The sequence below is a fragment of the Tamandua tetradactyla genome, chromosome X (genome assembly GCF_023851605.1).
Source record: "Tamandua tetradactyla isolate mTamTet1 chromosome X, mTamTet1.pri, whole genome shotgun sequence".
Taxonomy (NCBI): Eukaryota; Metazoa; Chordata; class Mammalia; order Pilosa; family Myrmecophagidae; genus Tamandua; species Tamandua tetradactyla.
Genome location: NC_135353.1, coordinates 132,375,077 through 132,398,289, shown reverse-complemented (window position 1 = coordinate 132,398,289; position 23,213 = coordinate 132,375,077). Strand labels below are relative to the sequence as shown.

The 23,213-nt window shown below is 44.9% G+C and overlaps 1 long non-coding RNA gene across 1 annotated transcript; it reads left to right on the top strand.

The window, feature by feature from the left end:
- The first annotated feature begins 2,460 nt into the window (after positions 1–2,460).
- On the top strand, positions 2,461–9,441 carry LOC143671539 (uncharacterized). Its single transcript, XR_013169594.1, has 3 exons — positions 2,461–2,478; positions 3,104–3,186; positions 9,393–9,441. It is a non-coding gene; the product is annotated as an uncharacterized LOC143671539 (long non-coding RNA).
- The last annotated feature ends 13,772 nt before the right edge of the window (positions 9,442–23,213 follow it).

Genomic DNA, 23,213 nt, shown 5'->3' with positions numbered 1-23,213 from the left:
TGTATGCCACTGTTACAAGGTGTTAATAATGGGGAAGTATATGGAAAAAACACGGTTAATGCAAACTAAAGTCTATAATTAACAGTAAATTATTATACAATATTATTTCATTAATTGTAACAAACACAATATGCCAAAGCTAAATGTCAATAATAGGGTGATATAAGGGGGGGGGGTATGGGATTCTTTTTTTTTTTCAGAAGAAATGAGAATATTCTCATATAGATTATCACATGCATAACTATGTGATTATACCAGGAGCCACTGATTGTATATTTAGGATGGATTGTATGGTGTGTGAATAAAACCTTTTTTTTTTTTAAAGAAGAAAGCAGCTAAGAATAATAGAAGAAATTATTTTGAAGCATTTAACACATATGCAATGTATAAAAAAATAATGCAACCACAGCGAGATACCACTTCACACACAGCCACTTAGATGACTATAATTGAAAAATAAAAAAGTAACAAGCGTTGGCGAGGAGGTGGGGAAATTAAAACCCTCGTGCATTGCTGGTGGGAATGTCAAATGGTTTGGTGGTTCATCAAAATGTTAAACATAACAGTGCATTCTGGGTTAGCAGAACCCTGGCGGCTTGTGTCCTTTTTGTCTATGATCACCACCTACCTGTGGCCTTCTTGCTGCTGTCTTGGGCCCCTGCTGGCCACGGCCTGGCCACTCTGCACTGCCCTGCGCCTCTCAGGGATCCGGACGTGGCTTGTGGTTTCACAGCTGGTCTCAGTGCTTGTGCAGGTTCCTGGTAGGGTTACACAGTGGTGCCACCAGTTTCGTGATGCACCCCCTTTGATGATAGTGGGAATTAAAGACCGTGTTCTTTAGCTCTTGAAACTCTATGATACGATTGACCCAGAGAAGCTCTCAGTAAATTCCCATCTCCTGAAAGACCTGAGCTTAAACAGTTTGGATCAAGTGGAGATTATTGTGACCATGCAGAATGAATATGGGTTTGAGATTCCCCATATAGATGCAGAAGAGTTGATGTGTCCACAAGAAATTGTAGATTACATTGCAGGTAAGAAAGATTTATATGAAAAAAATTATCAAACCGCCTCTCTTCATTGAGAGAAGACTCAGATGATACTGATGCGTGTCTAGAACTGAGAACGCCTTTTTTTTTTTGGTATGCTGTACTGCAGGGGTCACATTTCATTCTTTTTCCATGTGAATATCCTGTTATCGCAGCACCATTTATTTATTTATTTGAGCGTATGGCCTGGGAATCGAGCCTAGGTCTCCAGCAGGCGAGAATTCTACCACTGAACTGCCTGTGTATGAGAACGCCTTTTGCCATCACTGTTGACTTTGACAGAATAATCTTGTTAGATTTTTATTTAAGGTGTCTAAGTGTTTTGACCATTGAAAATAAAAATATATTGGGTAGATGAAAAAAAAAGGAAAGAAATCTGTAAAAAAAAAAAAAGTAAAAAGTTAAACATAGAATTACCTTATGACCTGGCAATTCCACTCATAGATTTATACCCAAATGAATTGAAAACACGTATTCACACGAATACTTATGCATAGTTGTCCATTGCAGCACTATTCACAACAGCCGAAAGGTGGAACCAACCCAAATGTCCATCAACGGATGAATAGATAGACAAAATGTTATATATATATCCATATAATTAATATTATTCAACCCTAAAAAAGAATGAATGTACTACAACATGAATGAACCAGCACAATAGGGCACATATTGTGTAATTTCATTTATATGAAATGTCCAGAATAGGCAAAGCCATACAGATGGAAAGCAAATTATTGGTTGCCAAGACCTGGGGGTGGGAGAGGAGAATGGGAAGTGTCACTTAATGGGCAAGGGGTTTCATTTTGGGGTGATGAAAAAGCTCAGGAACTAGATAGTGGTGATGGATGCACAATATTGTGAATGTACTAAATGCCACTGAATTGTACACTCTAAAATGGCAGAATGGTGAATTTTATGTTATGTGAATTTTACCTCAATTGAAAAACCAAACAAATGATAAAACAATCCATTTGCTCATGTTCTCTCTACCTATGGACATAGATAAAAGATCACCAATATAGAGGAGGCCCCCTCCTGTTTGCCTTCCTTCCTGATCGCACCCCGCCCCGCCCCCGTTCTCTGCTCCAGAGGTAACTGCCAAATGGGATTTGGCGTTCGTCATTTCTATATGTGTTCTTATATTTTTATGACCTAGCTGTGTATCACTGTGTAAAACATTAGTGTCAACATGTCTTAAAATGTTTGCCCTCACAGCATCTTGCTGTATTTCTTCTGCCGCTGCTCTCTCAGCTGAACGGGGTGTCTGTGAGATTCCTCTCTGTTGGCTTGTGGGTTTCTAACTCATCGTGCTTTTTCCCTGCTGTTGGGATTGCACAGCATCAGGTCTCCAAAGTTAAGCCATCCCTTCGCCTCTGCTAAACTCTTTCCTCGGTACCTCATTGGATCTTCAGAACAACCCTATGAGGTAAGTACTATTCTTAACCCCACTTTACTGAGGAGGAATGCATCCTTGCCTAGGCTTGTATAATTTGCCAAAGCAAAGCTGGGACATGGTGGGGCCCTGGTCCCCATTTGGGCCTGGAGCCAAATGCTCCACCCTGCCCTACCGTATATTGGTTTCCCATATTCCTTTTTTGGGGGAATTTGGGCACTCACTGAGCATCCCCTTTCCCCTAGTTCCATGGCTGTGGGGCCTCTCCCAGTCCCCATTCCCCAGAAGGGAGTGCTCAAGTGTGGGGGTGAGGTGCTTTCCTGTCCTGGACAGCACTCTAGAGGGACTGGCCTCCCTTCAAGCAGCTGCCCTTGACCCCAGGATGCCCAAGGGTGGAACTGGAGCCCCAGGCAACCCCGTACCCCCAGCTGTCAGATCTTGGTCTGGGAGGCCTTCTGAGGCCCTTCAACCAACAGGGCCAGCAGACCCCCAACCGGCAGGAAGAGGCCAAAGCTCTGTGGGGTTAATGAACCTGGAAGATTATTCCAGAGCTCAGGCCTTCCTCTGCTTCCAGCTGTGTGACTTTGGGTAAGGCATATCTTTTCTTGCCCTCAACTTTCTCATCTGAGAAATGGGGTTCTGCTTCTTTACCTGACAGCCCTTGAAGACTCTCAAACTCTTTGTGTCCTGGATCACAATTGCAATGGAGAGGACAAACTGGTGAATTCACAGGGTTTGGAGGTAAGTTGTGCCTTCTGGGGGAGCTTTCCTGCCCTACTGCTGAAGTGACTGAATGATTCTTCTTAAAAGGCTGATGATTTCCATGTCTCTTTGGATCATCACCAGGCAGGGTAGGTTAAGGGCAGGGAACATGTGGGAAGGCAGCTTACCAGGCCATGTCACTCAGAACTGATGGCACTCATATCTTGATGAATCAGTTGGTCTCAGTGGTTTAATCACAATGAGAGGAGACAGCCCCATGAAAAGGGACACCCAGGTGGACAGATGACACCTGCAGCACAGCTGGGGAGGTTGAGAGAGCAGGGCTCAACCCTGCCTCATGGGCATGGGGGGACTGTTTGCCTTACAGGAAAGGGGGACTGGTGGCAGCCCTCTTTGCCCTAGTGTGTCTGAGATAGGGGTAGAACTCCCAGATCTGACACCGTTGTGCTGACTCAGCCACCGTACCTCTCCATTGGAGGATTTCTCTCCCTCCTTCCCACTACCCTAAAGTTATTCCTCTAAACGGGTGTACTCCTGTCCCACAGAACAAAAACCAAAACCAAAAAATCATGCCAATATTCTTTCTCAAGAGAAAAGGTGGAAAGGATTTTTGCCTGACACTTATGGCATTGCCCAGTTCAGCCACCTCCACCTTTCCAGGTTTTTCTCTCCCAGCCTCAATCCTCTGCATGCTCCCAGGACTCTTGCTCTAGCTACACTGGTTCCCCAGTCTTGGTTCCTTGGATTGCCTGCACTCCCCTACTTGAGTTTGTTTCCTTGCTCAGAGGTCCACTACACATCAAAGGCCTCCCCAAGATGCTTTCCCTTGCACACCTTCCTGGACTAGCTCAAAACCCCATTAATACCCCTGCTGACCCCCCTTGCAACATGCCAGCATGCAGTGCCTCCGAACTGTGCTAATGCCTTGTCTGCTCTCTTTTACTGTCACTTGCCTGACAACAAACCCAGTCTACCCAGTTCACTGCTGGATCCCAGCACAGTGCCTGGCACAGAAAGAGTGCTCAGGAAAGAGCTGATGGGTAAATAGATTGCTTCTAAATGATAAACTTCAGGGGTAGGGGCTATGGTTCCTGTTTTACAGAGAAAGATATGGAAGCCTCTGGGGTCCAACAGCCAGATGGGTGCAAAGCAGGTCTACCTGAGTCCTGGTGAAGAATGTTCCCTCTCCAGAGACTCCCATGATAGTGCTCTCCAGGCCAAGGGCATAGCCTCCTGCTGAGATCTGGGTCCAGCAATTGGGCAAAACAGGAAGCTCTGAATTCTCTGGGCCCTGTGGGTCTGAGAGCTACATTGGCATGGGACAGAGCCAGAGGGACATCTGGAAAAAGATGGCTAGTTTCTCGATTTGGGGAGGGCTGTTCTATTTCCCAAGTGCCCAAAAAACTGGCTGGGAGCAAGTGTTTTAAGTTTCCTCTAGGTACAGAGGGGCTCTGGCAGGAACCAGGTGTTGGTCCCTCAGCTACTGTATAGACGTCTCCTCCTCCACCTCTCCCTTCCTAGTCGGGGCACTTTGAGTGCCTCTCTTTCCTCTTTGCTTTTCCCTGGTGTTTCGATCTTGCCCTGGCTGGTTTTCAAACCTCCTTCAGGGTCCTGAGATAATTTCCTCAACTGTCAAAAGTTTTGGGAAACAAACTCCCAGCCGCAATTCTGAGAGGCCCTGAAGTAGCGAAGTGTCTTAAATAGGAAGGGAGGGAAGGGAGAAACTCTTGGGAGGAAACACACATAAACACCCAAGATTCCAAATCCCCCCAGATACTATCCAGCCACATCAGCAAATGCTATACCCTACTGTTGAGAGTACTTTCTTGGGAATTTCGGAGGGGCAAGAAGCCCAGCTTCTTCCCAGTCATCAGAGAGCCTTTGAAGGAATGGGAGGGCGTTCTCTTTAGACAGCTAGGGTGCCCGGTCAACCTTGAAAGTGAATTCCCTCTCTCAAGGGCTTCTGTCTAATTATCGACTCACAGGGGAAGTTCCCAGTGCCTGGAGAAAGAAGGAGTGCCTTGAAGGGGGATTCGGGTGTTTTATTATAAAACCACTTGTAAAGCGTCAGTGTGTCACACAGTGAGTCTTGTCTGCACATTTCTGGGCATAAAATGCTTAAGTGGCCACTGGCAAAGAGGTCACTCTGGACCATCGTCCTTCAGCATGCCAAGTAGGGGAGCAAAGAAAGCAATTTCTATTGTTTATGAATTCTCCAGAAAACCTTGAGAATTTAGCTACTGGAGTAGGGACAGTTTGAAGATGTTTCCCAAGAGTCCCATCCTCTGGAGTCCACACTGTAAATAATCTCCTTTTCTTGAAGGTAAGTGGGATTTGTGAATATCATGGGATACCATTTCCATTATGCTACTCAAAGATGGGATTTTGCAAATGGAATTATGGTTTCCTAAGCAGTTGATGATGATATAATCTAAAAAGGGATGGTCTGGGTGGGTCTGACCCAATCAGGAGACCCTTCAAAGAGGTCAAAGAGGGTGAAACATCAGAGAGGCTCTCCTGCTGGCCTTGAGAAAGGAAGCACACAGGTATTTTGTAAACTGCATATGGAGGGAGCCATGTGGAAAGGACCTGAGGGTGGCCTTTAGGATCTGAGAGAAGTTCTGGCTGATAATCAGCAAGAAAATGGACACCTCAATCTATGACCACAAGAAACTGGCTTCTGCCAACAACCAGTGAGCTTGGAAGAGAACTCTGAGCACCAGAAAGGAACACATCAGGTAGGAACACATAGCAGCCTTATGAGACCCTGGACAGAAAACTCTGTTATGCCAGACCTGGGCTTCTGATCAGCAGAAACTGTGAGGTGGTAAATGTGTGTTGTTTTGAGCTGCTAAGTTTGTGGCAATTTTTACATGGTGCTATAAAAGTAATACAGCTGAAGAATATTTGGTAGGTGTGTTAGCTTGAGACTATTATGTACCCCAGAAAAGGCCATGTTCTTTTTTTCCATTCCTGTGGGTACAGACCTTTGGTGGGTGGGACCTTTGGGTTAGGTTATTTCAATTGAAATGCGCCCAACCCATTCAAGGTGGGTCTTCAACTTTTTATGGAGTCCTTTGTGAGAGGATAAAAGTCAGAAAAAGTCCAGAGAGTGGAAAGAAGCCCCAGATAAGCTGAGAGACAAGGACATACTCATGGAAGCTAGAGAGGGAACCACTGAAGCCAGAAGCTGAAAACAAGGAAACCCAGGAGAGAAGGAATAGCAGAAGGCACCATGTACCTTTCCACATGACAGAGGTGTCCCAGATGCCTGCGACCTTTCTTAAGAGAAGGTATTGTCCTGTTGATGCCGCAGTCTGGACATTTTCATGACCTAAGAACTGTAAATTGTAAAGTAATAAATCCCCATTGTAAACGCTAACCCATTTCTGGCATATTGCATTCTAACAACTTTAGCAAACTGAAATGGTAGGCCGCTAGTCATCTCTGAGTACAATCCACCAGTACAATCTAATCCACTTCCACAAGTGCTGGAAGCCTGGTACCAGCACTTCCACTTTTTCTGCATCATTTCCTTCATCAGAATTTCCAAATAGGCACTCAGTGAAACTTCATTACGCTTTCCTTTTACCAAACTCTTCTTCTTTAGCACATCCTTCCTTTCATCCCACAGCTGTATGTAAGTCTCCCTGTTCTAAAACCATCTTTTTTATTGTAAACAACAAACATACAAACATTTTAGGCATACAAACATTCTTGACTTGGTTACAATCAATGGCTCACAATATCATCACATAGTTGTGTATTCATCACCATGATCATTTTTCTGAACATTTGCATCTCTCCAGCAAAATAAATAGAAAAAAAGAAAAAATTCATACATCATACCCCTTACCCCTCCCTCTATTGACCACTAGTATTTCAATCTACTTAATTTATTTTAACTTTTTGTTCCCCCTATTATTTGTTTGTTTTTATCCATATTTTTAATGCATCTATCCATACCCTAGATAAAAGGAGCATGAGAGACAAGGTTTTCACAATCACACAGTCACACTGTAAAAGCTGTATCGTCATACAATCATCTTCAAGAAACATGGCTAATGGAACACAGCTCTACAGTTTCAGATACTTCCCTCTAGCCACTCCAATGCATCATAAACTGAAAAGGGATATCTATGTAATGCATAAGAATAACCTCCAGGATAACTTCTAGACTCTTTTTGAAGTCTCTCAGCCACTGACACTTTATTTTGTCTCATTTCTCTTTTTCCTCTTTTGGTCAAGAAGGTTTTCTCAATCCCTTGATGCCTAGGATTTCTGTCCCATGTTGCCAGGGAGGTTTACACCCCTGGGAATCATGTCCCACATAGAGGGGAGAAGGTCCCCTTACCCTAGATAGTGTTATCTTTCTTCTTGAAAGAGCAGTCTACATTTGCTCATACCCACCTACTCCATGAGTCACTTGTAAGTACCATTCTCTCTTTTCCAGTAGAAGGTTGCCAATGAACTTCTGGTGACCAACATCCAATAACCTTGTTACCAACCCTCACTCTTCCAGAATAGATATCTGTAGCATTCATTGCTCACTCACCGTTTTAGTTTCCCAGATACTAAAACAAACACCATGTAATGCGTTGGCTTAAACAAAGGGAATTTGTTGGCTCTTGGTTTCAATTCTAGGAGAAGTCCAAATTCGAAGCGTCGGCAGGGCAGAGCTTTCTTCCCAAAGACCGTGGTGTTCTAGGGCCAGCTGCTGGCTATCCTTGGTCCTTGGGTTTTCTGTTACATGGCAATACTCATGGTGATGTCTTCTTTTTCTTCCAGGTTCTGTTGACTTCCTGCTTCCAGTTTTTTCCCTTGGCTTTCTCTCTGTGGCCTCTATAAGGACTCTAGCAATAAGATTAAGATACATCCTGATTCAGCTGGGCCACACCTTAGCTGAAGGACCTCATCAAAAGGTCCTATATTACAATGGGTTCACACCCACAAGAATGGGTTAAGATTAAGAATGTATTTTTCTGTGTACATAACTCAAAGCCATTTCACTCACCTAGCTTCTATTCACCCCTTCTTCCTTTCTAATAGCATCTAGAGTTTCCTTTGCAGACCCTTTTTCCCCCATTGTGTAGCCATCATGTGATTTAGGAGGGATTGATTTGACCCCAGCTCCAGGGGTGGGTCCAATTGGCCAAAGCCAGTCAGCATAATCCTATCCCGTCCCCCTTTTTCCCTTAAACTTTTTGAAATAATTTCAAACTTGCAGGATGTATACAAAAATAATACAAAACCCACACAGTGAACTCCAACATATTCCCCCTTCCCAGCAACACCCAGATCCACCAATTTTAACATATTGCCACGTTTGCCATATCATTTTATCTCTCTCTCTCTATCTACCCATCATCTATTTATCTATCAATTTTCTAAATACTTGAAAGTAGGTTATATACATCATGCTCCTCGAGTGCACAATATTCCATGTATATGTCCTAAGAACAAAGATATTCACTTAAGTAACCACCTTAAGTACAGTTATCAAGTTCAAGGATTCTGTCACTTTTATCACAGTGATTGATTCAGGGGTGGGTAAAAACATGAAAAGAAACAAGATCCTTGGTGATAGCATCAAACTGCTGGATTGAACTTGCCCTGAAGGCTATTCAGATCACATACTTCCCAGTTATGTGTGAGCCAATAGATCTCTTCAAGGTTTATACTGACATGAGTCGTCTTTTCTTTTCCACCCAAGGGCCTCACTGACACACATTTCCATAGTGTTCAAGGCTACTGACTAACTTCTTCTTGAGTAATAACTGAAAAAATAATGGTTTAAACACATTAACATTTGTTTGTTTTGGTTGTTGTTCTTGTGTAACAAGAATTCTAAAGGGATTTGGTTGCTAGGGTTGAAGTCATTTAAGCAGCTCAAAGATGTTACAGCAATTCTCTTGCTTTTGCTTCATAATCCCAAAATGGCTTCCACAGGTGCAGCCATTACAGCCACAGTAGAGACAATGAGAAAGAGAAGGAGACAGAAGAGGTGCCATTACTGGAAGGCTTCTTCTAATGTCTGATTGATCAGAACCAAGTCACGTGGCCACCCCTAGCTGCTAGGAAGTTTGGGAAGACAAGGTTTTAGCTTTCTAGACCCTTTAGTGGAGGCAGAGCAGCTAGAAGTGAAGGGTCTGTGTGAGCCAACGTAGGGTATCTTCTTCAGTTTCCCAGGGTTCCTTTGCTGAGCCCTTCTTCTCCTCACCCAGCTTTCTGTCAGAGTTCTAGATATCTTCTCTGGACCTCCGCTCTCCTGGGACAACTAATCTGCTGCTTGAGGACACTGATTTGCATCTCCAGGACCTGCCTCCCTCTGGTGCTGCTGATTTGTTTGTTCAGCAGTCTGCCCATCATCTCCCTCTGATAGGGACCTGGCCCACGACACCACTTCCATAGGGTCACTCTTCAACCCAAAGTGAACATCACCTCCCATATCCTCATCCTGACTTACCCAGAGTCAGCTGCAATGCTTGGTATCTGGAAGACTAGAATTGGGCCAGGCACTTGCAATTATGAGCAAAAGAGAGCTACCTTCTAGAACATAGCAGCTGGAGGGGAGGCAAGGCAGGGTGGGGTGTTGCTGCATCTGGAGGGAGAGAGCCTTGAAAGAAACAAAGCATGGTTGCTCCAGACTCCATTTCTGGTTTTGACTGAAATTCCCTTGAGTCCACCATGTGGTTTCTTATTGGTCTGCCCTCTAAGGCCTCAGGCACCAAGAATAGGCCTCTGATTTGCCAAGGCCTGGTCAGACCCTGTGGTTTCTGATACTCCCCAACCTCCAGAGTGTTTGAGGCTAACCAGCATTATATTCCTGGCCTTACTCAGAAAGCAGACACTCAAAACTATTGGAAGAAAGAAAGGAGAGGAAGGCAGGCAGGCAGGCAAGAAAAGAAGGCAGGAAGAAGAACTGGCCTGCGAGTGTGTGCGCCCCAGGCCTAACCCTGCTCTCTTTCTCTGCCTGTAACCTCAGGTCGCCTCCCCCTGTGGGCCTCCATTTCCTCTTCTGCAAAAAGACAGCCTGGATTAGGTTGCTCCCCAGGCCTCTTCTTGCCCTGACATTCTGTGATTTTCTAATTTCCTTCAGACTCCAGGGGCCTGCAGACCCCATGCTAATGTGTATGAATAAAACATGGGCATCTGAAAGCTCTAAATATTGCAAGTATTTGCTTTGGATTTGTTCTACCTTAACTGTGTGGTAAGCAGCATCCAGCTGGGGCCCCACAGCCTCCTGGTTGGATTGTTCAAGTATGGCCCGGCTCTTGAGGGCCCTGGGTGATATGCGGGAAGGTCTAACTGCCCACTGTGTGCTTGGCTTGGGTCCTAGCTCCCACTCCCTTAGGCCACTCCACATGCTGGCCTCTGAGGAATCTTAGGCTCCAACCCCAAGCCCATTCCACCAGTTCTCCTTGCGTGCTGTTTCAGGCCTCAGTTCCACTGCCTCATGGACATTTCCCTTGGACGTCTGTCTGATATTTTCATATTTTCCATATCCCACCAGTGCCATGCTGTGAGGCAACTTACCCTCCATGGCAGTTTAGCACCTTCTGGAAGTTTCACATCTGCCCTCTAGAGACAACAGCCAGATCCTAGATATCTTCTGTGAAAGCTCGAGAGCTAGAATTTTTGATTAATTGATTGAAAGACCTAAAGCACTAAACATACAACAATCATCCAAACACAACGTCTGTGAGAAATCTTGATTTCTAACTGGTTCTGAGGTAATATACACAGCACATCCAATGTAAAAAGAATCCCACATCCTGGTAGTTGAATTCAGAGCCTTCATTATGAGGGCATTACACTTATCAAAGAAAGGTTCTTCCTTAAATAATTGCATTAAAATATGTTCTAGCTCACATTTTTTCCCACATTTCAGGCATACAATCACAGTTCAATAATCTATAAATGGAGGGATTGTGTCATATATTGTGCAAACTGGGACACTTTTGGGAGTGAAAGGGGGCACTATTAATAATTGTTCCCAGACAACAGGTGTAAACCAGGACTATTTCAGATAATATATAGCCTTCTTGTTTATAACTGGTATGTGTCTTTTAAAAATAGTAGTGGAGGGAACACATGAGATATTGTTGGGCTTCTCTCAAAATACTAGATGATGTATCAGTTACTGTTTCACTAGTTGTGGTAACATGAAAGATCAAATCTCAGTTTATTCAGTACAGGCACAAACTCCCAAACAGGCATTTGCTGCTTGGCTGAGGTGGGAGTGGGAATGGGGGTGAAGGGTGTTCTGCTGACAGTGACTGTGCTGGTTTGAAGGGAAGTATGCCCCCTAAGAAAAGCCATGTTTTAATATGGATCCCATTTCTTAAAGGTAGAATAGTCTCTATTCAATGCTGTGTATTTGGGACTGTGATGGGATAATCTCCCTGGTTGATGAGATTTAGTTAAGAACGGTTGTTAAACTGGATTAGGGGATGACATGTCTCCACCCATCTGAGTGGGTCTTGATTGGTTTACTGGAGTCCTATAAAAGAGGAAATATTTTGGAGATTCAGAGAGACTCAGAGAGAGCAGAGAATGCTGCAGCACCACGAAGCAGAGAGTCCACCAGCCAGCGACCTTTGGAGATGAAGAAGGGAAATGCCTCCCGGGGAGCTTTATGAAACCAGAAGCCAGGAGAGTAAGCTAGCAGATGACGCCGTGTCTGCCATGTGCCCTTCCAGCCGAGAGAGAAGCCCTGACTGCGTTCGCCATGTGCCTTTCCAGATGAGAGAGAAACCCTGAACTTCATCGGCCTTCTTGAACCAAGGTATCTTTCCCTGGATGCCTTTGATTGGACTTTTCTATAGACTTGTTTTAATTCTCGGCCTTAGAACTGTAAACTAGCAACTCATTAAATTCCCCTTGTTAAAAGCCATTCCGTTTCTGGTATATTGCATTCCAGCAGCTAGCAAACTAGAACAGTGACTCTACCATCTTTCCCCCATGCCTTTCCAAGGGCTCACGCAGTGGCCCTTCTCTCTTCGAACACTGGAGTGAGCATTCCAACATATCCTAGCCTGGTGGAGACCACCTTGTCCTTGGCCCCAGCCTATTCAAGCACCTGCATCGCATCCAGACCCTCTGTCATCTCCAGGGCACACACTCAAACCACTCAGAACAGGGGGAGGCAGCCAGGCTTTCCCCAATCCCCAGAGAATGTGTTCCACCCTCTCCGAGGCCTGAAGGGGCAACACTCTTACTGACCAACAAGGGGGAAGGCCTACCCTCTGCCTCTGGGGCAAACTCACCCTTTCCCCACGTATGAGTGGATCTGCTCTCCTGGTTGAAGATTTTCTGGCTCCAGACCTTAGCTTTCATGGTTCTGCCTTTGAAGTCATTTTTCCTTTAATCTATCCCTTTTCTGTCCACTTTAGTCCAGACTGGCAGTGGTTCTGTTTATACAGATCTCACAAAACATTTGTTGATTTGGCATGTAGCATAAAGGGGTCAAAACCATCAGACAATAGGACTTTCCACAAATCCACAAATGGATAACTCCATTTCCAATCCTGACTTCTTCTGAAATGACTGACTAATTCCATGTTTGGTTAAATCCTCATATGGGGCACTATTCTCTGGGGTTTCATTTTCTGAAGGCTCAGAATTTTCCAAACTATCAGTTTCTGATTTCTTGGTACTCAAGAATTCAATTCTCAGTTTATCCCTTTCCTGCTGCATTTTACTATAAGCTGCAAGGATAAGCCAGGCTGTATTTTCCACACAGAACAAATGATCTCCTGCCACTTTAAAGCAAGGATCACTTTTCTGCCAGTTTGCAATGACACATTCATCATTTCTGTTTAAGGCCTTATTGATACAACCTTTAGCATCCATATTTCTATCAACAGCGTTTTCAAAGCAATCTAGGCCTTTCCTATTCACCACCTCAAAACTCTCTCAGAATCTTCCCTTTATCATGTAAAAAGCTGCTTCAACATTTTTGGTATTTGGAAACCACAGCAGCACCCCATTTCTCTGGTAGCAAAATCTGTTTTGGTTTTGAAAGCTGCTGGAATGCAACATACCAGAAATGGATTGGCTTTTACAAAGTGGATTTATTAAGCTACAAGTTAAAATTCTAAGGCCATGAAAATGTCCAAATAAAGGCACCAATAAGAGGATACCTTCTTGGTAGAAAGGCAGCCAGCATCTGGAACATCTCTATCAGCTGGGAAGCCACATGGCTGGCATCTACTGGTCTTTGCTCCCAGTTCATTGCTTTCTGCTTATGATCTCCTGGCTTTCACTCTATGCACCTGTGGGCCTCACTTAGCTTCTCCAGAGCAAACTCTGGGTTTCATCTCTTAGCTTACCATCTCCAAACATCCATGTCTTGGTTTCATTTCTCTGCTCTCTGTGTTGATTCTGAGCTCTCTCTTTCTCTGTGAGCTCTTTTAAGGACTCCAGGAAACTAATTAAGACCCACCTTGAATGGGCAGAGTCACATCTCCATGGAAATAATCTAATAAAAAAACCCCAAACAACAGGTCTGACCCCACTAGATTGGATTAGGATTGAATGAACATGGCTTTTCTGGGGCACAGAGACCCTCCCTCCCCTTTAAAGGGAGTCATGTCACATGCAGGCAGAGAAGGGAGATTCCAGGTTCAAGGATCTGGTTATCCTGTAAATGGAAAACCACACTACCATACATTCTGGCACCCATGCTTCAGATGTAGCAATGTAATTAGTTGTCAACGTGACTTTTTTTTTTTTCAGGATCAAACCTGCAGTGGTTTATTTGGTCCCAGTGAGCATTTCCATGGCAGCCAGTACATTTTTCAATTATTAACTCTCACAGCACCCCTGAGATATAGGTTAGGGCTGTTTAGTCTGGGCCAAGGAGGCCATCATCTGCAAGATGACCACAGTCTTTTTTTTTTTTATTAATTAAAGAAAAAAAAAGAAATTAACCCAACATTTAGAAATCATTCCATTCTACATATGCAATCGGTAATTCTTAACATCATTACATAGATGCATGATCATCATTTCTTAGTACATTTGCATCGATTTTGACCACAGTCTTGATTTGTGCAGGCTCTGTCCTTCCTTGGGTTCCCTTGATGCATCCAGGAGATCATGTGCAGGTGCTAGGACTCAACTCTCTGGCCTCAGAAACAGGCAATCCTTAGGTGAGAAGGAATTTCTGCTGGAAGCAAAGAACAAGATGATGCTAATTTTACTCATTTCCCTGGCTGGCATCTCGTGGGGGAAGGGAAGGCTGAGGGAAGAATGTTAGTGGTGTCAACAAGACCATTCAGTGCCACCCCAGCCAGAGGTGGGGCTTGGGCTTCTGCAGACCCCACCCAAGGGACCAAGTGGGGGCTTGGATCCAGGTCTTTCTTAATGCTTTATTTGGGGGCCATGGGCTCAGTCAGCCAAAGTCTTGCTTTCCTGTGGCTGCTGTCACAGAGGAACACAAACTGGGTGGCTTAAAACAACAAAAGTTTATTCTCTCACAGTTCTGGAGACCAAGAATCTGAAATCAAGGTGTTGGCAGATCCACACTCCCTCTGAAGGTTCTGGGGTAGAATCTATCCCTTGCCACTTCCAGATTCTGGTAGTTCCAGGCATTCCTTGACTTATGGCTGCCTCATTCTAATCTCTGCCTCTGTCTTCACATACCCTTCTCTTCCTGTCTCTGGGTGTTATCTCCCTCTTATAAGGGTACATGTAATTGCATTTAAGGTCCACCTGAGTAATACAGAATAATCTTCCTGGCTCAAGATCCGTAATGTAATCACTCCAGGAAGTCCTTTTTTTGCCATATGAGGTAAACGTTCACAGTTTCCAGGAATTAAAGCATAGACTTTTTGGGGGGGCAGGGGAGAGGGTGCATAATTCAGCCTACCATAGCCACCATGCCACAAAATACTTCCAACAGTGCAGTGTATGTATACTTTCTCGGTATACCTGGTGGTAGGAAGGGATGGGTAGGAGACCACCTGCTGTATGCCAGATATTCATGATCCCATTTAATTTTCTCAGAGTGGGTATTCTTATTTCCACTTGACAGTGTCCAACCCAGAGAGGTTAAGTAACACAGCTGATAAGGGATGGACTTAAACCAGGACTGACTCCACTACCTGTGTTCTTTCCATGGAAACACAAGGAATTCCATGAGGGCTGGACTCAGCTGGAATGCAGAGCAACAAGCACATTTAACTGTGTCAGCCAGATCAGCCTTCCCCGGTGTGTAAGCGTGTCTAGACTTTTTGTCTGTCTCTGGGATAATCCCTTGGTTTGGGGCTAACATGTCCCATGGACAGTCCCCTGAGAGCAGAAGCAACTGATCTAAACCCTGGGAAAGCCCCAGCTCCTCTTTAGTGAGGCTTTTTTCACTAACCTGGCTTCTTGGATTTCACAGATGCTTCTCTAGTTATCTAATATCCCATCCCTAGCTCTTCCCTTCATCTTTTCCAACCTGGATCAAGCCATTGCATCTTTTCAACTCTCATGTTCCATAAAGTTCCTTCTCACTTTACCACTGTGTGTTTGGTAAACTTCTTCATCCACAGGAAAACAGTCAAAATGCCACAATACCCAGTACAAACAAGTGAGTAGATGTACAGTAGGGGTGGACTTCTTCCCATAAGTAGATGTATGTTTGAAATTTACTTACTTGGCTGGTGCATTAGATGCGAAGCTGAGAGGAGTGAATGATGGAGAATTTAACTTTCTGGTTCCTCTCTGGATTTCCTGGGTTTTTTTTGTTTTTTTTTTAAGCCAATGAATAAACAAATCTAAATCTAAGCTATCTTTGCTCCTCTTTTGGAGATGGGATTAGAGAGCTACACTTGTATTTCAGCATTTATGGCCTTACTGGCATATAGATTAGGAGTTGCTAGAACATTTAGCTAATTGAGAAGTATGTGTACACAAACAGACACAAACACTTTGGCTGACTAGAAGATCCTAGCCAGTAGAAATTGAAAAAACTGAATATCGTGGGCTCCCCAAACCCTGTTTGGACAGAAAAGGCTAGGCTAGGCTGCAATGACAAATAAACCCTTGATGTTTCAGTGGCCGAACACAAAAGTGGCTGATTTCCTGCTCAGAGAAAGTCTAATGCAGGTTGCCAGGGTTCTTCTCTTTCGAATAACTCATGACCCCAGGCTCCCTTCATCTGGGGGTGCCACCATTTGAACACAAGGCATCCACATTTGCCACATTAGGGACAGAGAGAAGTTGGAGGTGACACCTTAGCTCTTAAATGCGTTGGCCTCCTCCTCATATTTCGCCTAACTTGAAGGGGCCTGGTAGGTGCCATGTTCTCATGTTCTCTGGAAAAGGAGGAGACCAGAATATAGGTGTATTGGTTATTTATTGATGCAGAAGAAACCATCCTAAAACTTGGTAGCTATTGGGGATTGAATCATGTCCCCCCCATAAGACATGTTTGGGTCCTACCCCTGGTCCTGTGGGTGTGTACCCACTTGTAAATAGGGACTTTAAAGAGGTTGTTAGTTAAGGTGTACCCAAACTGAATGAGGGTGGGCCTTTATTCAGTATGCCTGAAGCCCTTATAGGTGAAGGAAATTGGATGCAGAGAGAGAAGCCAGGGGAGCAGCCAGAAGGTGGAAGTCAGTGGAACCTGAAAGAGAAAGTCAGAAGCTCCGACCCCAGGAGGAAGCTCTGAGACCATGAACCAATAAATTTTTGTTATTACACCAACCCATTGTATTGCTATTTGTTGTACAACAGGGAAACTAAAACAGTGGCTTTAAACGACACCTATTTTGCTCAAGGAGCTACGATAGGGCAAGGCTGGGTGGGGCTGGGTCATCTCTGCTCCACTTGGCATCAAACTGGGGGCACCTCAAGGTCTGAGGGCTGGAGTCATCTGAAAGGTGGCTCACTCCATGGCTGCTTTCCTGGCTGGGAAGACTCAAGCAGCTGGAGGTGGGAACAACCGGATTTCATCAGGCATTTACCTCTGGGTAGTCTCTTTGCATGGACTCTATAGCATAGAAGGTTCAGGGAAGCCAGATGTTTGAACATTATTGGCTCAAGACACCCAAGGCATGTTTCTTAGAAGAGACAGCCAGGTGGAAGCTGTACCGCCTTTTATGAACTGACCTTGGAAACCACATGGCATCACTTCTGCCATCCTCTATTGGTTTATGCAGTCGCAAAGGTCTGTTCAGGTTAGAAGATAAAATATAATAATAAAAGAAATAATAATAAATATAAATATTTATGAATCTATAAATAAATTTAAAAATTTATATAAGATATTTATAAGCTATATGAACATAATAAAATACAAAATATTATATAATAAAAAACCTAAGCTATGGGGCCAGCCAGCAGGTAGTGAGGAAATTGATATCCCAGGTGGGTAAAGTAGCCAGAACCCATCTTCAACTTGAACCTAACTTCAAGGGAGTCTGGCAAATATAGTCTTTCCATGATCCCAGGGAGGGGAAAATGAAACAGGACATAGAGAACTTATAGGATTATTTCTGTCACACTCCCCATTTTAGTTTCCTAGGCTGCTAAAGCAAATACCAATGCAATAGATTGGCTTAAACAATAGGAATTTATTACTCACAGTTATGAGGCTAGAAAAAGTCCAAATCAAGTTGTCATCAAGGTGATGCTTTCTTCCTGAAGACTGGCATTCTGGGGCTGGCTGCTGGTGATACTTGGTCCTGGGGTACTCTTACATTACATGGCAATGCACATGGTGGTCTCTCCTGGACTCTCCCTTCTCTTCCGGGCTCTGTTAACCTTCAGCTTCTTGCTTCCAGTGGCTTTTTCTCTGCCTGAATTTCTTTCCACCTATAAGGGACTCCAGTAATAAGATTAAGACCCATTCTGACTGGGCTGAGCCACACCTTAACTGAAGTAACCTCATCAAAAGGTCCTATCACAATGGGTTCACACCCACGGGAATGGATTAAGTTTAAGAACATGTTTTTTCTGGGGGGCATACAGCTCCAAATCACCACAGTCCCTTTTAAGGGCTCTCTATTCTTGTGTATCTGTCCCAACAAATGCCTAGTACTTCTCCACTCATCCCCTATGTCAATACCCCACTCCAGATTTCATTTGCACTAAGGAATATAAACATTTTGGGTTCCTGAAATGACAGACTGTGCAGGTCCTATGTGCCATTTTTGTGCCATTTTGCCGCTGCTTGGGACCACTATGTATGTTGCACTTTGGAGATGAAAGTTACGAGGCTAACACTAAGAGCGGTTACATTATTAGATGCAACCAGCCCATTAAAGCATGACTTTCATATGACTGTCCAGAGGTATTGATATGAAGTGGGGAGAAATTATTGTCCACTCCAGAAAATTTGCTTTCAAATCATCCATCTGCTATGCCCCTCTTCTTCCCTCCCTCCACCCCTACAGAATGAAAGGGACTTAATCCAGAGCGGGTTCGTAATGGACCAAGAGAGGGAATTAGAGGGGCTTTCCCTAAGGCTCTGAGAAGATGGAGGTCTCTTTTGTTTCTCTCTGCCAGATTCTGGCTTGTCCATTGTGTCTTTGCTGTTTCTTGGTCCACCCCAAGGAAAGGGAACAGAAAGCATATTATACGCATAATAAGCCTCTTTCTTTGGCTGCACCCACCCCCTAACATTAACTCCAGCCCTGTAGTGACTATGTGCTGTGTCTGCTTAGTTAAGTTGGAACTACATTTCCCAGAGTTCTCTTCCCTGTGTGCTTCCAAGTTAGGGTTGGCCACCAGAGAAATTTATGTGCAATTCAGAAGGCTGCGGTGAAGCAGCAGCCATTTTTATACTCAAACTCTGTGCAAGACAGGCACTGTTGCAACTCACACATGTTGTTGCTGATCAATATTCTCCTTTAGATTCTCCAGATCCTAGGTCAAATACATGTGCAGTCTGTGGAAAAGGATGCCAGCTGTTCTTGTGGGTTACCCATTCCACTGAGGTTGGAGGCCGTGAAAAATAATATGGATTTTAGCTTGTCATCATGGGTTCTCTTTTGTTCTTGTAGGTTCCAGTTTGCCTTTGCACTCCCTTACACACTGCCTCCTGGTATTCATGCCCTGGTATCATCCCCTCTATATTGTCCCTGGTTAGTCTGTGTGACTGATAGGAATATGGTGGAAATGATGGTATGTCACTTCTGAATTAGGTTATAAAAGTCACTGTGGCTTCTGTCTTGGTCTCTCTCTCTCTCTCTCTCTCTCTCTCTCTCTCTCTCTCTCTCTCTCTCTCTCTCTCTCTCTCTCTTTCCCTCTCCCTCTTGGATAACTTGATCTGGCGAAAGCCAGCTGCTATGTCATGAACAGCCCTGTGGAGAAGCCCATGTGGTAAGATACTGAGACCCTTCCGAACAGCCAGCAAGAAACTAAAGATACCTGCCACATGAGTGCACTTGGAAGCAGATCCTCCAGCCCCTGTCAAGTCTTCAGATAATGCAGCCCTGGATGACATTTTGACTGCAATCTTCTGAGAGTCAGTGAGTCAGAACCACACAGCTAAACTGCTCTTGTGTTCCGATGCTCAGAAACTCCATGATATAATAAATGTTTGTCAAGCTGCAAAGTCTGGGAGTTATTTGTCATATAGCAGTAGATAACTGCTACAGCGCCCATCTTTTCTTCCAGACTGCTAGCCCAGCTGCTTTCAGATCTACCACCAGACACAGGTCAACAAACTTACACTGATGGCTTAACCGACTCCACAATTGGGTAAGGTCTAGTCCCACAATAAATTCCTTATTTTATAACACTAATGCCAGTTCTGCTTCCTTGATCAAACATACCTGGAACTGTGAGGAGTTAAGGGGAAAGATTTCCCAGTCCTCTCATCACTGTTTCCCCTTCAGCAGTGGTTTTCAACCTTTGATTGGGAATCACCCAGAGAGTTTTAAAAAAATACCACTGCCTAAGTTCCATGTCCAGAAATTCTGATTTAACTGGTCTGGGATACAGCCTAGGTATTTGGGTCTCTTGAAGTTCCCAAGCAATTTTAATATGCAGGCAGTGTTGGGAGCCACTGACCTACAGTTTGGCTGACTGAGCTAATCCTACAAAATTCCCACTTTTCCAACCTTCTTTGAACTGGGGCATGGGTACCCCATCCAGGCATTCATGCTAACTTTGAGTTGGGGCTCTTCACACGTAGAAGTTGGGGTCGCAGAGAATCTTCTCACTGGTGGTAGCTGCACAAGGCTGAGTTCCAAGGGCACCAGGGTAGCATGGCAATGGCCTCTGAATCCAGTTCTGGCTCTTTAACTCCATCCCTCAAGGGATGTATTCAGGGTTGGAGATTTGTGTGTAGGTGGTTTATGGGATGCTACCCCTACCACCTGTATGAGAGAGTAAGGGAAGCTGGATGGGGCAGAGGGAGAAGTTGATAACAGAAGCCTTCCATAATCCACTGGGGAGTCTTTGAAGTGGGATAGTGCTTCAGAGTAGTTCCCAAAGGAGGTGTGTGGGCTGGGCCTTTGCGTGAGGCTGCTCACTTAGGCTGAGGGCAATTCCTGGAGAGGGACTCAGCTAGAACCATCAGCAGCCGACCCCTTGACACTGGAGGAAGGAGACCCTTCATGGTGAAGAGAGGACCTGAACAGTCACCATAGCAGGCGCTAAACCTTCCAGGTCAAAGTTTCCATGATTACCACCCCAGCCCCAGGGTTATCTGTGGAGACAGGGGTGGATGTCTTACTCCCCAAGGCTAAGCATGGCAACTGACACCTGAAAGAAATAGCAGGAAACTTCTGGAAGACTTTCAAACCCAAGCCAGGAACTTAAAAAAGCACAAGGACTCTCCTTAAAACCTTCTTCACCATTAGAAGAGGGAGGTAAAAAGTCAACTTGCTCCAAAGAAGCAAGGTCCCAGGATGTGGGGGGTGGAGATGGGGAGTGGGAGATCATTCCTTGAGGAAGGAGTGACTTCCAGAAAGAAAGTCTCTCAGCTATAATGCCAGACTTCCCAGAGCACGGAAGATAACAGAGCTGCAAGGGATTGTGGTCACAACGGTAATGGTATCTCCAATGCCCACGCAAGGCCAACTCCTGGCTGAACCGTCAATTGACCATGTCTTCATCAACACTGAGTACTAGATGGATGCATTGGCAGGGATAGGCAGAGAGGGGAGGAAGCTGTCCTTCTGTTGTGGGTGCATGTTGCAGGCTCAGGTCGCATCTGTGCTCAGATGTGTGTTTTGACATACATGATTATTTCTGAGGGCATCCGCATGCATGCTTGGGATCATAGGCAGGAAATCCATGTCCAGTTACATGTGTGTTAGTGCCAGGGGCATCTGGACCCCATGCTTACAAAGGTCAGACAGAGTAGACTACCTCACTGAAAAGCATGGTTTTAGGACTCTTTCCTTCTTCTTCAAAATAAAGGCATCTGGCCATTGTCTGCTCATCATTAGAAAATCATTCCTTCAGAGAAATCTCTTACCTTCCATAGCCTCTTAAAATGCACATAATTGTAAGTTATTGTTGGACCAAGGGACAGGTGAGGAAACAGAGATGAGGATCTGGACCTGCCGTGAGAGGGAGAGGACCTCAGCTTGGATAGAGCCTTACATGTTTGCATGCATTTATGAATGCATGAATATATGGATAAAGAAAGAACTATGGTGCAGGAAGGGCAACCAGGAGAGAAAATGGTCTGATGGGGGAGGTGGAAGGGTCTTGGGATCAGTCAGTTCAATTGAATTTATCAAACACCTGCTGTGAACCAGACATGGGGCTGGGGGAATGGGGGTGGGGTAGGGTGGGGAAGAGGGTTGACTTAGAGTCCCTGGCCCCAGGAAGCTGAGTCTATTGGGGAGTGGGGGTTCTCTCCTGGGTTTACCTAATGCTGGACTAAGGCTGCAGTTCTTTAGAGTGGCTGGGACCAGGGGCCCCCCTTCCTTGGCCTTCCCAGGCCTGGTCCTCCAACCTCTGATTTGTCCCCTGCTACGGCCACAGTTTGAGCCTGACTGAGAGTTTTAGCCACACCCATCTACTAATTTGGCATCTTAGTTTGGTTACCACCAGGAGCAGAAATACAGGACCAGAAATGCAGGTAGTATATTTGAGAGATGATTCCCAGAAACACAAGTAGTGGAGAGGGGCAGTGAGAGGAAAGAGAGTGTATTTTCAAGCAGGTAGCCATGGGGGCAACTGGGGTTAATTCCCACTGGGGAGCTCTAGGAGACAATAGAGAGCACAACCCCTCAGGGTGAGAAGCTGGGGTAAGTAAATAGCCACTGTTTTAGTTTGCTAATGCAGCCGGAATGCAGTACTCCAGGAATGGACTGGCTTTTATAGGGGGAATTTACTTAGTTACAAATTTACAGTTCTTTGAAGGAAAGGCAGGTAGCTTTCAGCCGAGTTCTTATCACATGGAAAGGCACACAGTGATGTCTGGGTTTAAATAGCTTTACCCAGAGTGATTCTTTTCTCTGCATCTCCAAATATCTGGGTTTGAGCTGGCTCTGAGCTCTGAGCTGCCTTGTGCTGGGCTGTGCTGAGCAACTTCTCTCTCTTCTGACCTCTCCTTTAAAGCCTCACGGGTTCTGGAAGGTACTCCCCTTTGTCGACCATAGATGTAAACAGCCATAGATGAAATTCACATGCTGATGATTTAAGTCCACAGCAACAAAACAACTGGGCGCCATCATCTGGCCAAGTTGACACTTGAACCTAACTATCAGAGCCACTAACTTCTGTTCACCATTGCTGATGTCTGCTCCTGGGATATTTCCTTCCTTGCACTTCTGGCCTGCCTCACTCACCCAACAGGCAAGAGAAAGCCCTTAGGCAGAGGGAGAGTCACAGGACCTCACAGTATATGGCTGCTGGGCATGTACTGGAATAATTAGAGCTGAGGGTGGGGCATGCAGCCCAGGAGGCCTCCTGGTGACAGATTCTTGTCCCCAAACCTGAGGCAGAGAGTCAAGGCTTCTGAAACATTTGCAGACTGGAACCAACTTGATAACCATGGCAAGTCATGGGTCCCAAGGCAAGTCTGCTCCACTCAGAGAAGATTCTCTCTCATTCTTCTTTGGTGCCAACCCAGACTGTGGCCTGTT